Genomic DNA, 23139 nt, shown 5'->3' with positions numbered 1-23139 from the left:
AATTTGATTGGAGAGATTTTGTTTATCATGATTGGTTATTTCGATAATCATTTTCTTGGTTTGATCTTTAGACCAAAGAAGTTTATTAATATAAATAGAAGATTTTTTACTTTTCTCTATCACTTAAAGATTAATTTGGGTAATTGATAAGTGAGTTAGTTACTGGAACATATTTGGTCCTTTGTTTTTTCAGGTGATGTTCCAAAGGAATATGCAGAATCTTCATAGCAGTGAAACAACTCAAGATATTGGACTCTGTCTTGGGATTCACATGAATTAGTCATATTGGTTGTGAGCGCAGGGATATTGAGGTAACTGAGTGTCGAATCAATGTTTACGTGGTCTCAACTATACAATTTACTGTAGTCAATTTTTTAGAGGCTTAATTCTGAGAGTATTCGAAACTAAACTAGATCCCAGGATTTTTCTGCTAGGCAGTTTTCCTCATTAACAAAATCTGGTGTATCCGTTTTATTTAATTTACTTCCACATTATATTGTTAAGCTTTATAATTACAGTAAATACACTTATACGTTAATCATCTTGGTAACGGTCCCATAGTTATTTCAATTTGCACTTTGACTATTACCAAGAACACCTTGTTGAAATAATCTTTTGGTAGTTATTGTTTCAATAAGAATTATACAAGGTGTGTCCGAGTAGGTTGTTATAAAAAAATATTGTAGTGTACTTGGTACACTTGTCATTCACAAGCAGTTTATATCGGTAAACTTAAGACTTATGTAAGATCGAACAAACTATCCAGCAACATTTATTTGCTTGGATAGATCTTGTTCATCAATATTGTTATTTCTATAATCATTGTCTTGGTTTGATCTTTTGACTAAAGAAGTTTATTGATATAAACGAAAAATCCTTTGCATGTTTCATCACTGATTAAACGACTGATATGGGTGATTGATAAGTGAGTTGAGTTGGTAACTAGATTAGATTTAGTCGTTCATTTTTTCGGTTAACGATCCAAAGGAGTTGAGTGCATAAGTCTTCACAACGGTGAAGCAACTCGAGAGACTTTGCCTTAGGATTCATGTGTGTGAGCCAGATTGGTTGTAGGCACGGGGATACTGAGAATACTGGATAAATATAGGAATTTTACTTGGTCTTAATTATACGAAGTTGCGTCAGCCAATTTTTATCATGACTTAATTTGAGATTATTCAAAATTGGACTTGGTCTCGGGTTTTTACTGGCAGACAGTTTTCCTCGTTAACAACATCATGTGTGTTGTGTTATTTACTTTACTTGCGTAATTTATTGTTTAGCTTTAAATACACTTGTATCTTAATCACATCTTTGTAAAGATCTCATAGTTAGTTCAATAAGATCACCTGATTGAAATAAACTTGAGGTCATTATTGTTACTATAAGATTATATAAGGTGAGTCCACATAGGTTGATATCAAAAATATTATGGTGTACTTGGTATCCTCGTTGTGACGGACTAGAAAAAGTTCGTTTCCAGACGAGTCGGGCTTCGACAGGCTTAGCAAGCTCCGAATTTCCAATACGCCACTCGTGAAACCATTATTACCAACTTCACAAAAGCCAATAAATTCGACGCGTAGTTATTATCGTATGACTGTGAGTACAGAACTATAATACCAGGACAGTCGGATGCAAGCCCCTGAAGGATTTCCTGGAAAAATCATGGTGCTCTATCAAGCTCAACCGACTTTATTTTTCAGATGACATGAATCTCCTCAAAATGCGACAATCATCTTTAAATAGTTGGTATGAACTGTTATGCAGCAACCGACCTTTTCCAGTAAATGAATAACCTCTATCATATGTGCTGGACCGCAAAGCGGCTGCCTACGTACCCTCCCTGTTATTTGAATGTATCAAGCACGACCTAAGTTCGTCATCCTTTGTGTTTAAATATTATGAACCCTCTTTGTTGACCCCTATCGTAGTTTTTCATCCTTTGTGAAATGACGAGGGTACCTAAATACACCACATTTTTCTATTACAACCTATAAGTTCGATACCGAGTATGATCGTCTATGGACAAAGTCGACACAATACAACAACTCGTATTCACTTGACAATAGTTACAATACAAGACAGGTTGACTATAGGATCAATGTCAAATGATTAGGATTAAACGTACTAGAGTATTTACTTTATTATAATAAAACATTTATAATACGGAAGTAAAGTACATGACACAAAAAGATTTTGTTAACGAGGAAACCGCAAAGGCAAAAAAAGCCGGGACCTAGTCCAGTTTTGCATACTCTCAGAATTAAGCCATTATACAAAAAACAAATCCAACTTCATATAGTTGAGACCAAGTAATCTACCCCTAGTTATATAGTTCCCTCAGTATCCCTGTGTCTACGACCGTATGGCCATGCACGTGAATCCCAAGACAAAAAATCACTATCTTGAGTTGCTTTACCAATGTAAAGTCTTAAGCACTCAACTCTTTATGATCGTCTTCCAAAGAGTAAAGGAACAAAGCTGTTTGGTAACTACTCCAATAATATTTAAGAAAAAGATTTGTTTGCAAAGGATCTTCCGTCTAAACTAGTTAAGTCCTTTGTCGGGTAAGATCAATCCAAATCAATAACTTAGATTCGGATTCACAACTATCAGATTCGGATATTGAAGAATACCACCATATGATAGTTGCGGATCTAACGACTTTATGATCAAATCTATCAAATGATAAACCGAATCTAATTCGGATCCCTCCGATCAAGATGTGTGTACAAATCACGAGATACGAGAACCAATACTAATAAAATATTCTTGTCTTCAAATCTTCAATTGCCTTTTTATGTACCTCCACACCACAAACTTGAATCCACTTTTGATCGATCACACACAAAACCGAGTCAGTTAACAATGGATTATCACAAGTTTTCTTTAGATCTGAAAACAATTATAAAGATCCCGAAACATTCTTCCCATTACTCTCTTCAAGATTTCTCTGAAAATAATTGGATTGACTATTCTTTTGCAAGTTAGTCTTTCTCCAACTGGGAGCATCGGATCTTGTCTTCGTCTTTATGAAGTTATCCTTTTGATAACCATTACGATTGTGAAAAGGATTCTTATGACGTTTATCATCAAATATAGGTTTATCACAGCATTGATTCCGTTTCCTAAAGGTTGGACAGTTACAACCTGTAACGTTAAGGGGATTAGTCTTAGCATATGATCTTGGTTTCACAACTTCTTTTTATGCCCACACAAGAACATTATGAAGTTTCTCATTCTTTATACGGAAACGACATCTCCTTTCCAGGTGACCTTTATTTCCGCAATAGTGGAAAACATAAGGAATGTTCTTACCTCGATCCGTGTGTGCTGACTTTGGAGGTTGATATACTTTGCTCTTTCGAACCTTAACTTCCGGTGAATGTATTTCACTTTTTCCATAAGTGGAAACCTTTTATTGAGAATAATCACTAGCCTTGACAAATTTTACCTCTTTGCTAATACTTGGATCATCTATTCCCTTATAGCCCAATCCTCGTGTATCATGATGATTTTTACTTTCTTCTAGCATAGTGGTTAATTTGCTTGAACTAGTATTGAACTTTTTCAAGTCATCTTCCAACATCTTGATTTTATCAAAAGCAGCAGCTAAATCAGCCTCAAGGCGTTTTTCTCGAGCGAGATAAGCGCTTTCTCTGTCATCAAAACTTTTTTGTTGAGAGTCAATCCTTACTTCAGATTCTGCAAGTTTCTCTTCCAACAAATAATACTTTTGATTAAGATTATCACATTCAAGTGACTTCATAAGTAGGTTTTCCTCAGAATCCTTGAGGATCGATTTATTTGAACGATTCGAAACAAAAACACATGCGTAACATTTTCTCAATTTCTTGTTTGTACGAAAGAGATTAGTCAGAAAAGGTGGGACATGAGAAGTTTTCATATTCTTATTTTCCAACGAATTCAAAAGCTTAACATACTCCGAGACTTCCTCGTCAACATCTCTATCAATATCCGAGTCACCTTCGTCATAAAGTTCATCCAATTGTTCTTCTAGGAGTGTTTCCCAGTTATCAACAATTTCCATATGTTTAGATATTAACTTAGATGTGATAGTTCTCTCATAAGAATCCAAGTTTTTCAAAACATCTGGTAATTTTTGAACTAGTACGTTATCAGAGATAGACTCGTCCATATAGTCAGATTTCTAGAAACACAGACTTATAAGGTCTTAAACGTGTTTGCCTGCTCTGATACCAATTGAAAATGCGGGGGTACAACAACCACACCCAATATTTCGATTAAAAATCTGTATGGACTAACTCTAATTACTTTCAAGAGAATCAAATAGACTCAATCTTAATAAAGTATATCAAAGAGTTATATCTCTCTCTCGATTCAATACTTACTCAAGCAAATAGAAATCTGCAAGTCTAATTGAATACAAGAGAAATCACTTGAACGGTACCAAAGACCAATGTTCAAGTATCAATCAATGTAAATCAACAACCAAAGGTTGGATATTCTAATTGATTGATCCAAACGCACAACCTGTGATATTTCAATTATATAAAAAAATATAATGCGGAAAATAAATAACACAGACACCAGAAGTTTTGTTAACGAAGAAACCGCAAATGCATAAAAACCCCGATACCTAGCCCAGATTGAACACACAATATATTAAGTTGTTACAGACACTAGCCTAATACAAACTAACTTCGGTCTGCACTGTAGTTGAACCCAAATCAATCTCATACTGATCCAAGGTACAGTTATGCTCCTACGTCTCTGATCCCAGCAGGATGCTACGTACTTGATTCCCTTAGCTGATCTCACCCACAATTAAGAGTTGCTACGACCCAAAGTCTAAGACTTTAATAAACAAATCTGTATCACACAGAAAAGTCTACGGTAATAGATAAATCTGTCTCCCATAGAAATACCTACGAGTTTTGTTCCGTATTTTGATAAATAAAGGTGAACAAGAACCAATTGATAAACCAGACTTATATTCCCGAAGAACAACTCAGTATTATCAATCACTTCACAATAATCTTAATCAACGCAGCGAAAAAAGATATTGCGTAATCACAAACGATGAGACGAAGATGTTTCTGATTACTTTTATATCTTTCCTATCGGAGATATCAATCTCAATCCAATATTTACGATTATACTCGTACGATAGAAACAACAATATCAGATCACACAACTACGAGAAAGTAGTATCGGTATGGCTTAACAATTCCAATGAAGTCTTCAAGTCGTTAACCTACAGGGTCTCGAAGAAACCTAAGTTTAAAGGAGAATCGACTCTAGCTTATACAACTAGTATAACACAAAAGGTGTGGGGATTAGGTTTCCCAGTTGCTAGAGTTCTCCCTTATACAGTCTTTCAAATCAGGGTTTGCAATCAATGTTAGCTTGGTAACAAAGCATTCAATACTCACCGTTAGATGAAAACCTGATTAAATTCAAGCTAGTATATTTCAACTGTTATATCGAGAACTTAGCTTGTTACACCCAAATGAAATGCATGTTTTAGGTTTGTGTAACTGTACCCAAACATGTATATTTGTTAGTTCAACAATAATTAACCAAATGGTTAGCCATATGAGCACTTTCATATCAACCATATTCTTCTTCACCATAATTAGTTCAAATGACTCAAATGAACTAGTTAGAGAGTTTTTCAATTGCTTAGATCTTATAGAAGTATACAAGACACAATCGAAGAAAAAACGATTTGATTCACTCGAATCGATTCATGAACTTTATATCCACGGTTTTCAAATTACAGTCCTTAGTTTATATAAGTATAAGTTAACAAATAATCGTCTTTAGAAATAACCAACTCAAGTACGCGGACTAAGTTCGCGCACTTAAGTACCCGGAAGGAGTTTACAAACTCCAGCAGATTTTCCCGGGATGAGAACCTCTGACAGTTCGCGGACTCTTGTTCCGGTTTTCCTGATCAACAAAGTACGCATACTTTGGTTCAAGGAATAAGGACTTATACATATATGTATTGCCACATAATGCTTATATCCAACATTGGTTATATAATCTAAACTCTCATTTCAATCGTTGAAACATTTTTAGAGGACGTTTAATAGTTTTTATTCACAAACCATTTTTCTTCAAAGCCATTTTCAAGTTATTGAAACTTAACATGACTTTCGTCACTAGGTAAATATGAACTTGACCAAAGCGAAAGCTTACCAACACATATTTCGAGAAATAGATAAGCGAGATAAACTCGGCTCGAAACAGCAAATATGTATAATCAACGTCTATATAGCAAAACGACTTTTGTCTCAAGATAGGAGATAGAGTAGATAGACTTTTGAGTGATAGATAAGTTCAAGTCCCACATACCTTTTAGTCTATGAAGTTCCACCAGTTCCTTGAGTAGTTCTTCGTCTTATATGATGATCTCCATGGAGTTCTTGAGCTCAACTACACTTTATATCCTAGTCCGAGACTTAGCTATAGTAGACTAGAAATCAAGACCTATAGTTTTGATCACTAACATTGACAAACATGCTTGAGATAGCAATGCATGCGAGTTCGACCGAGCAGTGCTCTAACAGAATGTTCATCTATAGGTGAGATCAACAAGTCTTTCTCTTTAATAGATTTCAAGAAACAAAACTTTTGTCTCTGGTGATGTGTTTGCCAGAGATAGCACTACTGTCCATAGAGTCAGATTGCTACAAACACAGACTTATGAGGTCTTAAACATGTTTACCTGCTCTGATACCAATTAAAAAAGCGGGGGTCTAACAACAACACCCAATATTTCGTTTAGGAAATCTGTATGGACTAACTCCAATATATTTCCAAGAGAATCAACTAGACAGTCAGACTCAATCAAGGAAAATACATCCAAGAGTTATATCTTTGTTTCTCAATGTAATCAGGAAATCAAACAAATAAAATCCGCGAGCTTGATTATTATGAGAAACAACTTGAACGGTACCAAAGACCAATATTCAAGTGTCAATAAATTTATATCAACAACCAAAGATATGATTATCTAATTGATTGAACTACGCACAACCTGTGATATTTCAATTATATAAACAAATATAACGCGGAAAAGAAATAACACAGACACCAGAAACTTTGTTAACGAGGAAACCACAAATGCAGAAAAACCCCGGGCCCTAGCCCAGATTTGAACACCACACTGTATTAAGCCGCTACAGACTCTATCCTACTACAAGTTAACTTCGAACTAGAATGTAGTTGATCCCTAACCAATCTCACACTGATTAAGGTACACTCGTGTTCCTTACGCCTCTGAATCCCAGCAGGACTCTACGAACTTGATTCCCGTAGCTTATCTCACCACAACTAAGATTTGATACGACCCAAAGTCGAAGACTTGATAAACAAATATGTCTCACATAGTAAAGTCTATTGAATAGATAAATCTGTCTCCCACAGAAATACCTGCGAGTTTTTGTTCCATCTTTTGATAGATCAAGGTGAACAAGAACCAATTGATACACCGGACTTATATTCCCGAAGAACATCCTATTAGTATCAGTCACCTCACAATGATCTTAACTGTATGGATGCGGAACAAGATATTGTGGAATCACAAACGATGAGACGAAGATGTTTGTGACTACTTTTTATCTTACCTATCGGAGATTGAATCTCGAGCAAATATTAGAGAATATAATACCCAATACGATAGAACGAAGTAAGATAAGAACACGGAACTACAGAGAAAATAGTTGGGTATGTCTTCAGAATCCCAATGAAGTCTTTAATTCGTTAACCTATAATGGTTTTATAAAAACCTAGGTTAAAGGAGAATCGACTCTAGTCGCAACTAGTATCACACAGGAGGTGTGGGGATTGGGTTTCCTAGTTGCTAGAGTTCTCCCTTATATAGTCTTCAAATCAGGGTTTGCAATCAATATTACCTTGGTAACAAAGCATTCAATATTCACCTTTAGATGAAAACCTGATTAGATTCAAGCTAATATCATTCAACCGTTAGATTGACTTAGCTTGTTACACACAAATGAAATGTACCAATATTTAGATATGGGTATCCGTACCTAAACGTGTATACTTAGTTTACTCAACAATAGTTAACCGAAGTTATCCATATGAACACTTTCATATCAACCTTGTTCATCTTAATCACAACTCATTCAAATGACTCAAATGAAACTAGTTATAGAGTTGTTCAATTGTTTATATTCTCATAGAAGTATACAAGACACAATTGAAGCAAAATCGATTTTGATTCACTCGAATCAATTCATGAACATTATAGCCACGGTTTGTAAAGATTGCATTCCATATTATATAAATGTATTTGTTCACGAATAAACCGATTTTAAGACTTAACCTACTCAAGTATGCAAACGGTTAAGCATACTTAGAGTTTCGAACTTGGTCTGTCCGCCAGTATGCGAACGGATAGGCATATTGTCGTTCACGGCCGACCTAAGTTGAATTAGTATGCAAACGGGTATGCATACTAAATTCCCGGACATGAACTGTTACGCCAGTATGCATACGAGTATGCATACTAAGTTCTCGGCCTTCAACTGTTAAACCAGTATGCATACGGGTATGCATACTATGGTTCCCGAACTTGGAGTAACTTGCAACAGTTAGCATACAAGTGTATAATGTGTTATATCCAATCAATGGTTAATCCTTCTAAACTCCATTTTAATTATTGAAACATCCTTAGAAGACAAGAATAGCTGTCTCACACAAACTATTAGCTCAAACGCAATTTTCAAGTGATCAATAGATTAATATGAAACATCCTGAGTCTACATCAAATGACTGTCTCACACAAATCATGTAAGATGTTACCAGGTGATTTTCACATGATCATCTTTTGACTTTCGTCAAGGATAAAGATGAACTTGGTTAAAGCAAAAGCTTACCAACACATATTTCGAGAAATATGTAAGCGAGTTAAACTCAGCTCGAAATATCAAATGTGTATAAAGTAAAGTCTATATAGCTATACGACTTTTGTCTCAATAGGATATAAAATAGAAATAAACTTCTGAGTGATAGATAAGTTCAAGTCTCCACATACCTTTTGTTGATGAAGTTCCACAAGCTCCCCTTAGTAGTTCTTCGTCTTCAATCGATAAACGCCGTGAAGTCTAAATATCAACTACACATTCTATCCTAATCCGAGACATAGCTATAAGTAGACTAAAGATCAAGACTTATAGTTTTGACAACTAAACTTGACAAACAAGATTGAGATATCAATGCTTGCGAGTTCGACCGAGCAGTGCTCTAACATGTCACACCTTGACTCCCGATATGGGTAGGGATTGTTTTTACCTTAAGTCCCATCATAAGTTAGGATCGGTTCTATCGCATATCCCAAACTAGGTAAAGATCGGTTCTACCATAGCTCTCAACATAAATCAAGATCGGTTCTACCAAAGATATTACCTAGGTTTAAATTAGTCATTTATAGATCTTCAATGAAAACCGGACCAAAACGCTTATCGATTTCCTTTTTAATACGAAACAAGTTTCTTATATGTAATTCCTTTAAACATATGTAATTAAACATTGTTTCTTAGGATGAAATCACACCGATATCCAATACACAATCAAGTAACGGGTTACATAGATTATGTCGATGTCACATTTACGAAGTTCAAAATATAAACGTTATACTTTGTAACCAAATATTCTTCGTTGACACTTTGATTATAATAAAATGACCAAGTCTACTGCTAGAGAATTAAATATAACCTCGCATGTTATGTTTCAATGTTAAACGACTTGAAAGTAGTGATAGGAGTGGAAACAGGTCAAGTCAATATCACAATACCTCAAGAGGAAGGATGATCTCTTCGTTTTAGTCGATACTCCTTCACAATCTTCAGGTCTTCAAGCTAATACTTGTATGTCTCAACATTCCTAGACTTTCTAGTCTAACCTAAACCAAGTTGTCTCTAGAACATTTAATCAAGCGACTCTTCTTGAGTTTTGATACTAAAATATGACAACCAAACTTGACATACCAACGCTTGGTGGGTTCAACCGAGCAATGCTCTAACTCTTTGTGTTTAAATATCATAAACCTTCTCCGCCACTCGAAAGAATCAAACATGACCGTAGTTCATCATCCTTTGTGTTTACATAGTTTGAACTATCCACAATGGTAATAATTATCTCTTTTGAATGATATGAGCTACCACATTCAGATAGTAATCATCTCTTGCATTGGATAGTAAGAATTGCGTAGAAATAATCCTCGATTCTTTCTTCGTTTACTTAAAGTTAAAAGATGTTGAAAAAGCGGGGGTCTAACAACTATACCCAATATTTTGTTCGGCAATCTGAATAGACAAACTCCAATATTCTTTCAAGAGAATCAACTATACGGTCAGACTTAATCTATAGAAAAGTATATCAAAGAGTTATATCTCAATTTCTCAATTCAATCTGCAATCAAACAAATAGGAATTTGCGAGCCCGATTGAATAAGAGAAATAACTTGTACGGTACCACAAACCAATATCCAAGTGTCAATCAATTCAATCAACAAGACAAAAGTCGGATTCAAGAACTGATTGAACTTAACGACAACCTGTGATATTTCTATTATATAACAAAATATAATACGGAAAAGAAATAACACAGAAACCAGAAATTTTGTTAACGAGGAAACCGCAAATGCAGAAAAACCCCGGGACCTAGTCCAGCTTTAAACACCACTGATCGAATTTTATATAGTGGTAAATAAAGTTGTCGTTCACTCGGACTTGATGAGATTGATTTTAAGAATTAATAAACTAAAATAAAAGAAAAATATATACAAAATATTGTCACAAGATGAAGAGAGTTACTGGGACTAGGATTTCGTCGAATTCATAACATAGGGTTCGATTTATTTATTCTCAACAATTAAAGCTCAATAAATAAAATTAACATGGACTCTGATTTTGCCAAGGTAGATTCTCAAAAGATTAGTTGTAAATCCTAAGCATGATGTATCAAAACATTGAAGCTAAGCATACCTCATCAAATTATATGACAACCAATTAATTCAAATCATATTTCAATTAAAATTAATGCAAAAGTCTTAAAAGAATTAAATAATTTTACCCATGTATGAAATTCGTCTTCCTCCGTCGTCCCAATGTTGGGGATTAGCTCATCACGTGAAAACACACTTAAAATATTTATTCATGGCTCAAAAAGTGGTTTACAAATGATGAAAATGTGAGAAAATTATTAAAGCATTGATTTTCTTTTCTCTCCAAAACTCCTCCCAAATGTGCTCTCTAGCTCTCTATTTATACACACAAATACACATCACTCAAATATATTCTTCCATAACTCCAAAATCTTCTTCTTTTTAATTAAAAATATCTTCAAGAATTTTTTCTTCTCTTTATTCTATATATGTCTTTACTAAATCCATATCTTCTTTAATTCGCAGAATAAAATCCAAGATAAAATCTTCTAAGGATATCTTTCTTGTTTAATACAAGATAACTTCCTTTTTCTTCAAAACTTCATGTTTGTAAGGCAAGAAGATATTCTTATCTTAAAGATAATAAATCCTTTACCGTTGAAACCAAATTTCCCGCAAATTTTTCTTTTCAAATCAAGGAAGAAGATGGAGCCCCCTTAACCAGTAATGGGGTGCGATTAGCAGTTGGCTCCCGGGGGTGCCCCTTATCAGTTAGGTGCCCCTTATCCAAAACTGAGAGTCCGAATAACATGTGTCTTCCGCGTGCCTATACCAACTTTTCGAGCCGAATTTTCCAAAAATACCTACAAACACATAAAACACCATAATAAGTAGAAAATCAAGTACCAACAATACTGAAAATTGAGGACAATTCTGTCACAAAAATGTGTCTATCAACCACACTGTATTAAGCCGCTAAAGATACTAGCCTACTGCCAATGAACTTCGGTCTAGAATGTAGTTGAGCCCTAATCAATCTCACACTGATCAAGGTACAGTTGTGCTCCTTACGTCAGCAGGATTCTACGCACTTGATTCCCTTACCTGATCTCACCCACACCGAAGAGTTGCTACGACCCAAAGTCGAAGACTGATAAACAAATCCGTCTCACACAGAAAATTCTATTGGAATAGATAAATCTGTCTCCTATAGAAATATATATGAGTTTTGTTCCGTCTTTTGATAAATCAAGGTGCACAAGAACCAATTGATAAACCAGACTTATATTCCCGAAGAACAACCTAGTATTATCAATCACCTCACAATAATCTTAATCGTATGGAAGAAAAACAAGATATTGTGGAATCACAAACGATGAGACGAAGATGTTTGTGACTACTTTTAATCTTACCTATAGGAGATAAATCTCAAGCAAATCTTAGCAAAGATAATACTCAATCACGATAGTAAAAGTAAAATCAGAACACGCAACTACAAAGAAAATAGTTGGGTCTGGCTTCACAATCCCAATGAATTCTTCAAGTCGTTAACGTACATGGTTTCTTGAAAAACCTAAGGTTAAGGACAATCGACTCTAGTCGCAACTAGTATCACACAAGAGGTGTGGGTATTAGGTTTCCCAGTTGCTAGAGTTCTTCCTTATATAGTTTTCAAATCAAGGCTTGCAATCTAAGTTACCTTGGTAACAAAGCATTCAATATTCACCGTTAGATGAAAACCTGATAAGATTCAAGCTAATATCTTTCAACCGTTAGATATAACTTAGCTTTGTATACACAAATGAAATGTACCTTCATTTAGGTTTGAGTAACCGTACCTAAACGTGTAGACTAGGTTGGCTCAACAATAGTTAACCGAAGTTAGCTATATGAACACTCTCATATCAACCTTATTCATCTTAACCACAACTAGTTCAAATGACTCAAATGAAACTAGTTATAGAGTTGTTTAATTGCTATATTCTCATAGAAGTATACAAGAACACAATTGAGGCAAAATCGGTTTGATTCACTCGAATCAATTCATGAACATTATAGCCACGGTTTGCATAGAATGTATTAGTTCATGAACAAACCGATTTTAGAACTTCAACCACTCAAGTATGCAAACGGGTACGCATACTTAAAGTATACGTAATGAGTTTGGGTTCGCCAGTATACAAACGGGTACGCATACTTCCAAACACAATAGAAATTCCCGAACCTAAACCCTTCGCCAGTACGCGTACGGGTATGTGTACTTAGTGAAAATACGAGGGTACCCAAAAATACCTCAATCTAAAACTTTTCCACCTATAAGTCCTTTTCCGAAAGTGATTGTCTATGGACTTAGTCGAGACAATACAAATAATCGGTTCACACTTCGTGCGATCGTCTATGGATACAAGATCGAGATAATACAACAACGAAGTATGTTTACTTGATAATAGGTTCATACTTAACCAAACTCTAGGGATTACCTATCAAGTAAAATAGGAATTAATGTTTGTGCGATTTACTTTAAATTATAATAAAAACAATTATAATTGCGGAAAATAAAAGTAAATGACACAACAAGATTTTGTTAACGAGGAAACCGCAAATGCAGAACAACCCCGGGACCTAGTCCAGAATTGAATACTCTCAGAATTAAGCCGCTATAAAAAATCAAACCAACTTCGTATAGTTGAGACCAAACAATTAAACCTATAGTTTACCTAGTTCCCTCAGTATCCATGCGCCTCCAACTTGTTAATAATTCACGCACTTGGAAAAATTCCTTTGGTTCGTATTCCAAATAGTAAAGGAACAACAAATTTGTTCGGTAACAACTCTTTTCAAACAACGTGATATGAGTTTGACAAAGGCTCTTCCGTTTAGCCAATAAACTCCTTTGTCGGGTCCTTAGATCAATCTCTCAACAACTACCGAAGTAATTGTTAGACTATGCAATCGGTACTATTAATCACAAAGAAGTGTATTGATGCCGATCCACTCAACTAATCAATCCAATCTATCACAAAGATAAACCGATTATAGTTGGATCCCTTTCCAGCCGAAACAAGTATTGTGCACACCAAAGATTATGAACCCAAAAAGTCTTCTTGTCTTCAAATCTTATTTAATCTTCAATCAGCACCTGCACACTATCAACTTGAATCTCTTGTGATCAATCACACACAGAACGGAGTCTGTTAATGTGAGATTATCACAAGACGTCTTTAGATCTAGAAACAGTCTAAAGATCCCCGTCGAAACTTCGATCTAGTTTGAGTGAATCTTATATCAGAAGAGAAGATTCTCAAGCATAAACAAACTAGGTGCAATCAAAGTTCAACAACCGTTAGTCAATCAAATCAATCTAAAACTAATAATAAATTGTAATTATCTAGTTTCCCACCAACGGTGCTAATAGAGCTTCTCAATCCCAAAGAAGTCTTTAAACTGAGCGGTCGTAAGAGATTTCGCCTAATTAGGTTACTTTCCTCTCCGAATAGGCGGCTCCACCAGTAACAACACAACTAGGTAGTTTTGCTGGCTCTAAGGATTAGTTTGCTAGAAATGCAAACTTCAATATTTATAGACAATGAAGTTTGGACACCAAGGAATTTCCAAAACCGAATATTCTCAAAGATATGCAATAAACACAAAATCGGTTTCATAACTCCTGGAAATGCACTGTCCAAATATTGACCGAAATCCCAATAGAAAAATCTATAATCAGTAAATGCATATTACTAATTATTATTTTCTAAATATATGCACTTAATTGCTGGAAATTAAATAGCATATAAAAACTAAGAAACCTTAATTAAAAGATTCTCAATTTATTTCGATCCTGGGATTCTCCTTTAGCTATTAAGGAATATCTTTGAACAATTATTGATGAGAGTCACTGCACATGTACAAAGTATATCGACATCTTTACTTTGCAAGTCCTTTTTCATACTTACAATCTTGGAAACGATTTGCCACACTTCCAAACAAGTTTAGGATTGGTTCGTCTGAATTCCAAGAACTATGTGATTGATTATCTAATCAAATCACCAATTATGGGTTTCACGGTTCTACCAAAACAAGTTCGGTTCTACCTCCATGTGAGTATTGTGCATAGTCACGCTAGTTACCAAAATTCGGCTGACTAGGTACTAGGATCGGTTCCCCACAATATATGGTAACTACCTGTATTCGGTTGCACATGTCCATAGGATCGGTTCCCCCAAAACTACAAACTTGTTGCACATGTTCACAGGATCGGTTCCCCCATCTACTAAAAACGTGTTGTACCTCTTACAAGGATCGATTCCCTCTTGTAAATTTTTTGCACCTCTTACTAGGATCGGTTCCCGAATGGCTAGATAAAAGTTGTTATTTGATAAGCACGAAAGTGCGACGCATTTTCACCCATAAATACATTAGCTAGGACTCATTATTTCTCTAATAAATCTGTTTTAGTTGTTTTTGGAAGAATAAGCTCTTGTGGAGAATTGGCTCGAAAACATGTTATTTGCAGCCGGAGGACATGTGTTATTTGGACTCTCTATGTTGGTTAAGGGGCACTCAATTACTAAGGGGCACCTCAATTAGTATTTGCAACTCCAGGCGCCAACTGCTATTCGCACCCCTGGTCTGGATAAGGGGCACTTTCTTCTACCTTTCAAATTCAAGAATTGGCGGGAAAACGTATCTTTACTGACAGAATTAGGGTTGAAGTTTTGGACGGGATTTACAAAGATTCAACCGCTGATTTTCAAGGGATAGGCCTGTTATGGATAAATAAAGATGATGTGGGTGTTTTATTGGTCCAGAATTGGATAAATCATTGAGTTTAGGTAGATAGAGGTTCACGGGAAAAATATTATTACGGGATCTTCTGAATTTGGTTTGGAGAGCTTCTGGTGAGATTCAATCGAAGTTTTAGCTTGATTTGGGCCTGTTAACCACAAACAGGACTGGTAATTTCCTCTGGTTCGAAAAAAGGAAGGATTTTCTCACGATAAGAAGAAACAGGGAAGCTTATATTATTCTCGGGATTTCTGGGTATATTTGGGAAGATTTCATGTGACCTGAGCGTGTTTGACGCATGCTGGGATGTGTGGAAGAGTGTTTGGGCAGAGGATGACTACAACAGGTGCGTGCAGGAGAAGAAAAAGGAAAGAAAATATTACTGTGGTTGGCAGCGTTAATGAGGATTAGAATGGAGTTATTACGGTGGTTTTCTTACTGCAGAGATGTATAAATAGTGAAGGGATATGCAAGGAAGAGATATCGAGTGTTTGGGGAGGCTACAGAGTGGAGAAAATTGCTGTAGAAAAATCTGCGGCAGCAGCAGAAAAATAGTGAAGAACACGAAGAACAAACAGACAAAGATAGTCGTTAAACTCTGTCGTTTATTCTTAAGATATAAGACTGTCTAGTACGACAGTTTACCGTTATTCTTTGTGTCTGTGGGTTTGAAACGCTTATAAACGTTGCGATTCCCTATTTTAATTGATTTTCTCTTTTTCTCTTCTTTGTAAACACCATTTGAGCAATGAAATACTATTTTGAGAGTGTTTTCACCATGTGGAGCTAAACCCCTACACTGGGTCGACGGAGGAAGACGAATTTCATACATGAGTGAATTTATTTTATTCTCTATTTGACTTTTGCACTAATTAAAATAGAATTATGATTTTGATTAATTAGTTATCATTTTATTTGATGTTCATGCTTGCCTAGATGTTTGATGTCCCATGCTTACGATTTATAACTAATATTTTGAGAATCTACCTTGGCAAAAATAAGAGTCCATGTTGTTTTATTTATTGACCGATAATTGTTGAGAATGAATAATTGAGCCTTATGATTATGAATTCGGTGAAATCCTAGTCCCAGTAACTCTCGCTTTTGTCTATTATTTTCATTAAACCTTTAAATTTAATCTTCACAAGTCTCAGAGTTCGAATCTTATTTACTACAACAAATCAAAAACCACATCATTATTTACAAGGCATCGATCATACCATCTTGAGTGATTACTTAAGATCATTTTCACTAATAAAAGTCATACCAATACGTAAGTCAGGCCTTGTGAATAGTTTTACCAAGATACATAAACAAGTTTATGAGAGGTTATACTAAACACACATATTGGTAATTCAAAATAGATTTGCAATGAATAACAATACCAATAAGCCTAGCGATTTCCCTTTCGATTAACAAAATGAGTTTATGAATTTACTTCCTTTAAACGAATATAAAACATTGTTTCCTAGGATGAAATATTCACTCATACCCATACATAATCACAATAGCATTCATATGATCATGTCGATGTCTTATATACAAAGTTTAATGGTTAAGCAATAAACCTCGTATTGTATTCCTTAATACTATGTCTAACTAGAGTATCATACACAGCTTCGCAGTTATGTTTTCAATATGCACAACTTGAAAGATACGTTAGGGAATGAAACAGTTCAAGTCAAATATTACTAACCTCAAGAGGAAGGATGATGTTGTCGTTTTAGCTCCATACTTCTTCACATTCTTCAAGTCTTCATATAATACTTGTAAGTCTCATATCCTAACACTTTCAAGCTAACCTATACGAAGTTGACTCTAGTATATAATCAAGCGACTCTTTAAATGAGTTTTGATTCACTAAAATATGATAACCAAACTTGACATACCAACGCTTGGCGGGTTCAACCGAGCTATTCTCTAACACTTAGGCTCCCGTAATTTCACAACTAACAGTTACGCATACATGTATGCATACTATAATCCAATGATGATTAAGTGTTCTAAACTCTATTTCAATCATTGAAACATTCTTAGAGGATGACAATATCTGTTTTCACGAACTATTAGCATCAAAGCAATTTTCAAGTTATTGAATAATCATAACGAAACATTCCAAGTCTACACCAAATGATTGTATCACACAAACCATATAAGATGTTACTCGACGATTTTCACATTATCATCTTTTGACTTTCGTCAAGAATATAAGTTGAAATTGGTTGAAGCGAAAGATTACCAACACATATTTCGATAAATATATAAGCGAATTAAACTCAACTCGAAATCTCAAATGTGTATAATCGAATACTATACAGTAATACGACTTTGGTCTCAATATAGGAGATAGATTAGAAATAGACTTTCCAAGTGATAGATGAGTTTTAGTCTCCACATACCTTTTGTTGATGAAGTTCCACAAGCTCTCTTTAGTAGTTCTTCGTCTTCTAATGATGAACTCTGTGAAGTCTAATGCTCAACTATACAATCTATCCTAGTCTGAGACATCACTATAAGTAGACTAGAAATCAAGACTTATAGTTTTGATCACTAACATTGATAAACAAGCTTGAGATAGCAATGCTTGCGAGTTTGACCAACATATGTAATTCCTTGCAAATAACTCTAAGATACACCGTTGTTGAGTGGTCTAAACTTGTAAGATGAACAAAAATACCAACTCTAACAAGTGTCCGTACACAACTAGAATGGTACATAAAATCATACAAAAATTTACTGCATGAAGCAAGGAAGGTAATTGTAGTTAACATGTACTAATTTTAAAGTTCATATTTTACGAGCTAGTGGTGAGAAGATTATACATCACACAATTTACACCACCAAATTTGGGTAACTTTATAACCTAAATATCAAATAGTTACAACTAGATGAATTACATAAAGAAACTCGAACCTATTCTCTTGGGTTCAAGTAAGGACGAATTAACTGTGTAGGCGCGACACTTGTAATTAAAACTCTTGAGTTCAAATATGGACGAATAAACTGTGCAGGCGCGACACTAGTAATTAAAAACTAAAATCTCTATTGACAATATAAATAGAACACAAATGTGTAGAAAGATATCAAGGCTAAACCTGAGAACCTCATTTACTAGTCATTTTGATAATTTACGGTTTCATATGAATAAACCTAATGGAAAAGTAGATCATGTAAGGGATGGTATTTAAGAGTAAATAGATAATACTGGTTTGAGAATCCACGTATATCTGAATCTAGTATTTCAATTAACCATCACACATTAAGTCATCAATTGGATTACGCGATACAATAAGCTTAGTTCAAGTCGGTGTTCTTGACTACCTATATTCAACAATTCTTATAGATCTCGTCAAAGTTCACACGAAAGCATAAACAAGATAAATAAGTCAAATGATCGCTTAGACAGTCACAAACCAACGATGACAGAACCTGCCATTTCAGGATTTTCATCTTTGAATGCCCATATTAAAAATTCTCTATAGGCTTCATTATTTAATGAAAATAAGCAAATAATACTAGAGGTGTCCCTCTACAACTCCTTAGAATAGCATCTTCGATGCTTGGGGTCAAGATCATCCTATATGGAGGTCTTATAAACACCTTTTTTAGTGGGTCATTGAAAAAATACAAAAAAAAAATTAAAGATAAAAAATTAAAGATAAAAAATTTCGCCTAAAGTTCATCTACAATATCCAAAATCTTATCTAATAAAATTTTGTTTAAATATATAAGCAAATGATGATATGTACTTAAGACCCAAGGTCATAGAGAAAGTCTAATTACCCTCACTTAGCTATGTCATCCTCTTTTATGACCTTCACCTTTGTATTGAAGATGAAACTTTGGTGGAAAAGGTCTTAAGCCTTACGTGTCACAATTTTAAGACCTTGACCCCTTACATTGGAGACGCTCAAAAAATTCCATGACTAATTCAGAGTGTAACTACTCCAAAACCTACCTATAAAACTCTGTCATGTGTTGTCTTTCATGGAAATCAGTAGCGACTGCCTATACATTTTAAGCAGTAACTTTTAGACTGCAAATCCAAGCGACATGCATTTTGGCAGATAATAGAGGACACCACAACAAACATCTATTGAGGATAAATTATTAGCTAAAACCCCACCAATACGCACCAAAACTAGCCTCCAAAAAGACTATTCGCGCAGTCATTATAAATGTTTCTTGAGAACTTCTATCAAACATGCCAGCTCCATGGAAAATTCAGAAATTTCAATTGATAAGTCATTCATTTCTTCACCATCTATATATATACATAAGTGCAAGGCATATTTTTTAAACACATACAAACATATGCAAAATCATGGATCATAGTGAAAGGATTTAATACCACCATCAACAATTTCAATTATGGGAAAAAATGAATTCACGATGCATGCTAAAACCCATTTCACCGAAACAAAATATGAGCTTGGAGAAAATCTCTAAATTTCTAACCATGAACCTTAATTAATTCCATCATGTCAAGTAGATTTTAACTTGAAATTAAGAGATGCATTAAACTAAATTAATTTATAACACAAAACCATTTCTCATCTTTGCCAAAATTGTATAAAATACTAGATGGCCGCTGTCACAGTGGGGAGGCCGACCGAAGGAAAAAAAAAACACTGTTGCAATTGGACTGTAAAAGATATTTGAGACTTTTCTTGAAACAGAGGGAGTACATAGTTTTATTAGTTGCAAAGGAAAATTAGTTGATGCATAAACCAAAATATGGTTACATAAAGTTTATGTATCCTTTGTGATAGTTTGCATAATGGATATACGTTTATTTTCGAAAATTGTACCTAAAATGATAAATACCTCCGAATTTTTCGTAAAAACTCTAAATTCGATATTATTGTTTGTACCCATTGCATAGATTTTCTTAAAACCTTTCCAGCGATATAAAATTTGTAAAATTCCAAGGCACATATTTGTAGATACGTTACATTAAAGTTTGGTTACCAATTATACCTTAAAAAATAGGATACATAACGAATTGTGAGTTAGTCCACGAGTGTGGGTGGGGGAGTTTAAGGAGTTTGAGAGAGCATAGGAAGTTTGAGAGAGTTTGGTGTTTTGAGTGTAAGGAGTTTGAGAGAGTCTCCCAAAATCTCTATTTTTTTGAGATATTTGGAGTGAGGAAAAAATACACTGGAGACTCCCTAGAACTCCCTAGAAATCCCCAAAACAAACCAACTCCCTAGCCTTCTAGTTTTTACCAGTAACAGGGAGTTTAAGAGTTTGTTTCAAACTCCCCCACGACTAACGGGGTTTTTTAGGGAGTTTGGGAAACTCTTCTAAACTCTCCCACGATTAACGTGGATTTTGAGAGACTTCTTCGAACTCCCCCACGACTAATGGGTCAAAACCCAACTCCCTTGAGGACTAATACCCTAGTAATATTATTTTGCACTTATATATATTTGCCCTTCCTCTTTGGTTTATTTACGAAAATTTCTAATACCTTATTGCCCTTCCTCTTTGGTTTATTTACGAAAATATCTAATACCTCTATTTGCCCTTCCTTTTCGGTTTATTTACGAAAACGTCTAAAGGAAAAAAAAATTGATTCAGGGGGCAGTTTCGTCCTTTCATCATTGAACCAAATCCAATCCTTTTGTGTTAAATTGGAAAAAATGTTACTAAATTTGATTCAGAGGGGCAGTGTCGTCCTTAATTTAATTCCATCATGTAAAGTAGATTTTAACTTGAAATTAAGAGATGCATTACACTAAATTAATTTATAACACAAAACAATTTCTCATCTTTGCCAAAATTCTGTAAAATATAACTGTAAATGGTGGATTTTCGACAAGGGCTAAAATCGTAAACCCGTAATTATATATGCTCCTGATCTAGCAATCAGACGAGTATTGAGGCTCATGTCTCTTATCTAAAGCTTGAAAACTCATGCCAAGAGAATCTCTGACTGAGAATACTGTCTCTCAGAGTATATGTAGATGTGTAGTCTCTCAGCTGAGGAAACGACATATCTCATGAATACTGAGCAACTTCAATGATCACTTCCATATAGAATCGCAAGATTAGACGGCTCCTAGACAGCTTGCCTGCTAGTATAGAGCAATAACGTCTTCAGGATGTAACAATGTTTTCTCTGACTGTATAGAAGAAATATGACGCTTCAACGAGCTCATATCACTCAACTCCTGAATAATCAATACTCCTAGACGATCGTACTAGTACAGAGCCATCAATTAATTATTCCTAAATCATTAGATTCATTCACTGAATTCTTGAAAAAATATTCAATGTTTTTCATAATATTTCGTTACTACAATTCATGGTTTTCTCAACAGAGCTCTATGGGTTAGTAATAAATATTCAGCGTACGGGCATCTGAGCTACCTTCGAGTATGCCCCGACCCAAATGATGCAAGTGTACCCAACAATAATGCACTAACGAGCACTTGAATGCACGGACGAGCCTCTCAAATCCCGACGGGACAATGAACCTATGCAAAATAGGAAAGAAAATAATAAATAATAAAATATTAACCAAGGTGCTGGGGGACTGGGCCCACCGGCCGGCCGGTCGTGCCGTAACCAGTCCCATGCCCAATTTTATATTTTATCGTATTTTTTTATTATTTTCCTTGATCTCATGAAAATCCCTTCATTTGAACAAATATCCTTCGTTTTAAGGAAACTCCTCAGTTCCATGGTGTTTCCTTCGCATCAAAGAAATAATATAAAATTGGGAAAGGTGTCGTGGGACTGGGTTTACTAGCTGGCAGGCTATGCCCTAGTCATGGCCGGTCCCACACCTCATGATTTCTCATTATTTTATTATTACTTCCCTAATCTCATGAAAACTCCTTAATCTCATGGTATTTCCTTCGAACCATGAAAAAATAAGATAAAATTAGGGAAACTTGTGGGACCGAACCCTAGCCGGCCGGTCATGTCCTATCCGGTCCCACATACCCTTTATTTTATTATTATTATTTTATGTTTCATTGATCCCATGAAATTTCTTGATTTCATGGTATTTCTTTCAAATTATGAAAATTCTTTCAAATCATGGAAATAATACATAAAATTAGAGAAAACTCACGGGACCGGGCCTTAGCCCGCCGACCATGCCCAAGCCGGTCTCACAGGCCCTTATTTTTATTATTATTATTATATTATTTATTTCCTTCATCTCATGGAAACTCCTTCACTTCAAGGAAAATTCCTTTATTTCAATAAACTCCTTGATTTCATGATATTTTCATAAAATCATGAAAAATATAATAACATTAGGAAAAATGCTATGGGACCCGGCTTATTGGCCGGCCGGTCATGCCTTGACCATGGCCGGTCCCACACTTCATGATTCCTTTATTTTATTATTATTTTTCCTTCATCTCATGAAGTTTCCTCAGTTTCAGCAAAAACCCCTCATTTTTTCATATTTTCCCAAATGATTGCTCAAA

Source organism: Papaver somniferum, chromosome 8, assembly GCF_003573695.1.
Source record: "Papaver somniferum cultivar HN1 chromosome 8, ASM357369v1, whole genome shotgun sequence".
In the NCBI taxonomy this organism is placed as follows: Eukaryota; Viridiplantae; Streptophyta; class Magnoliopsida; order Ranunculales; family Papaveraceae; genus Papaver; species Papaver somniferum.
The sequence above is the reverse complement of the archived record's forward strand: the minus strand, read 5'-3'. Positions refer to the sequence as shown.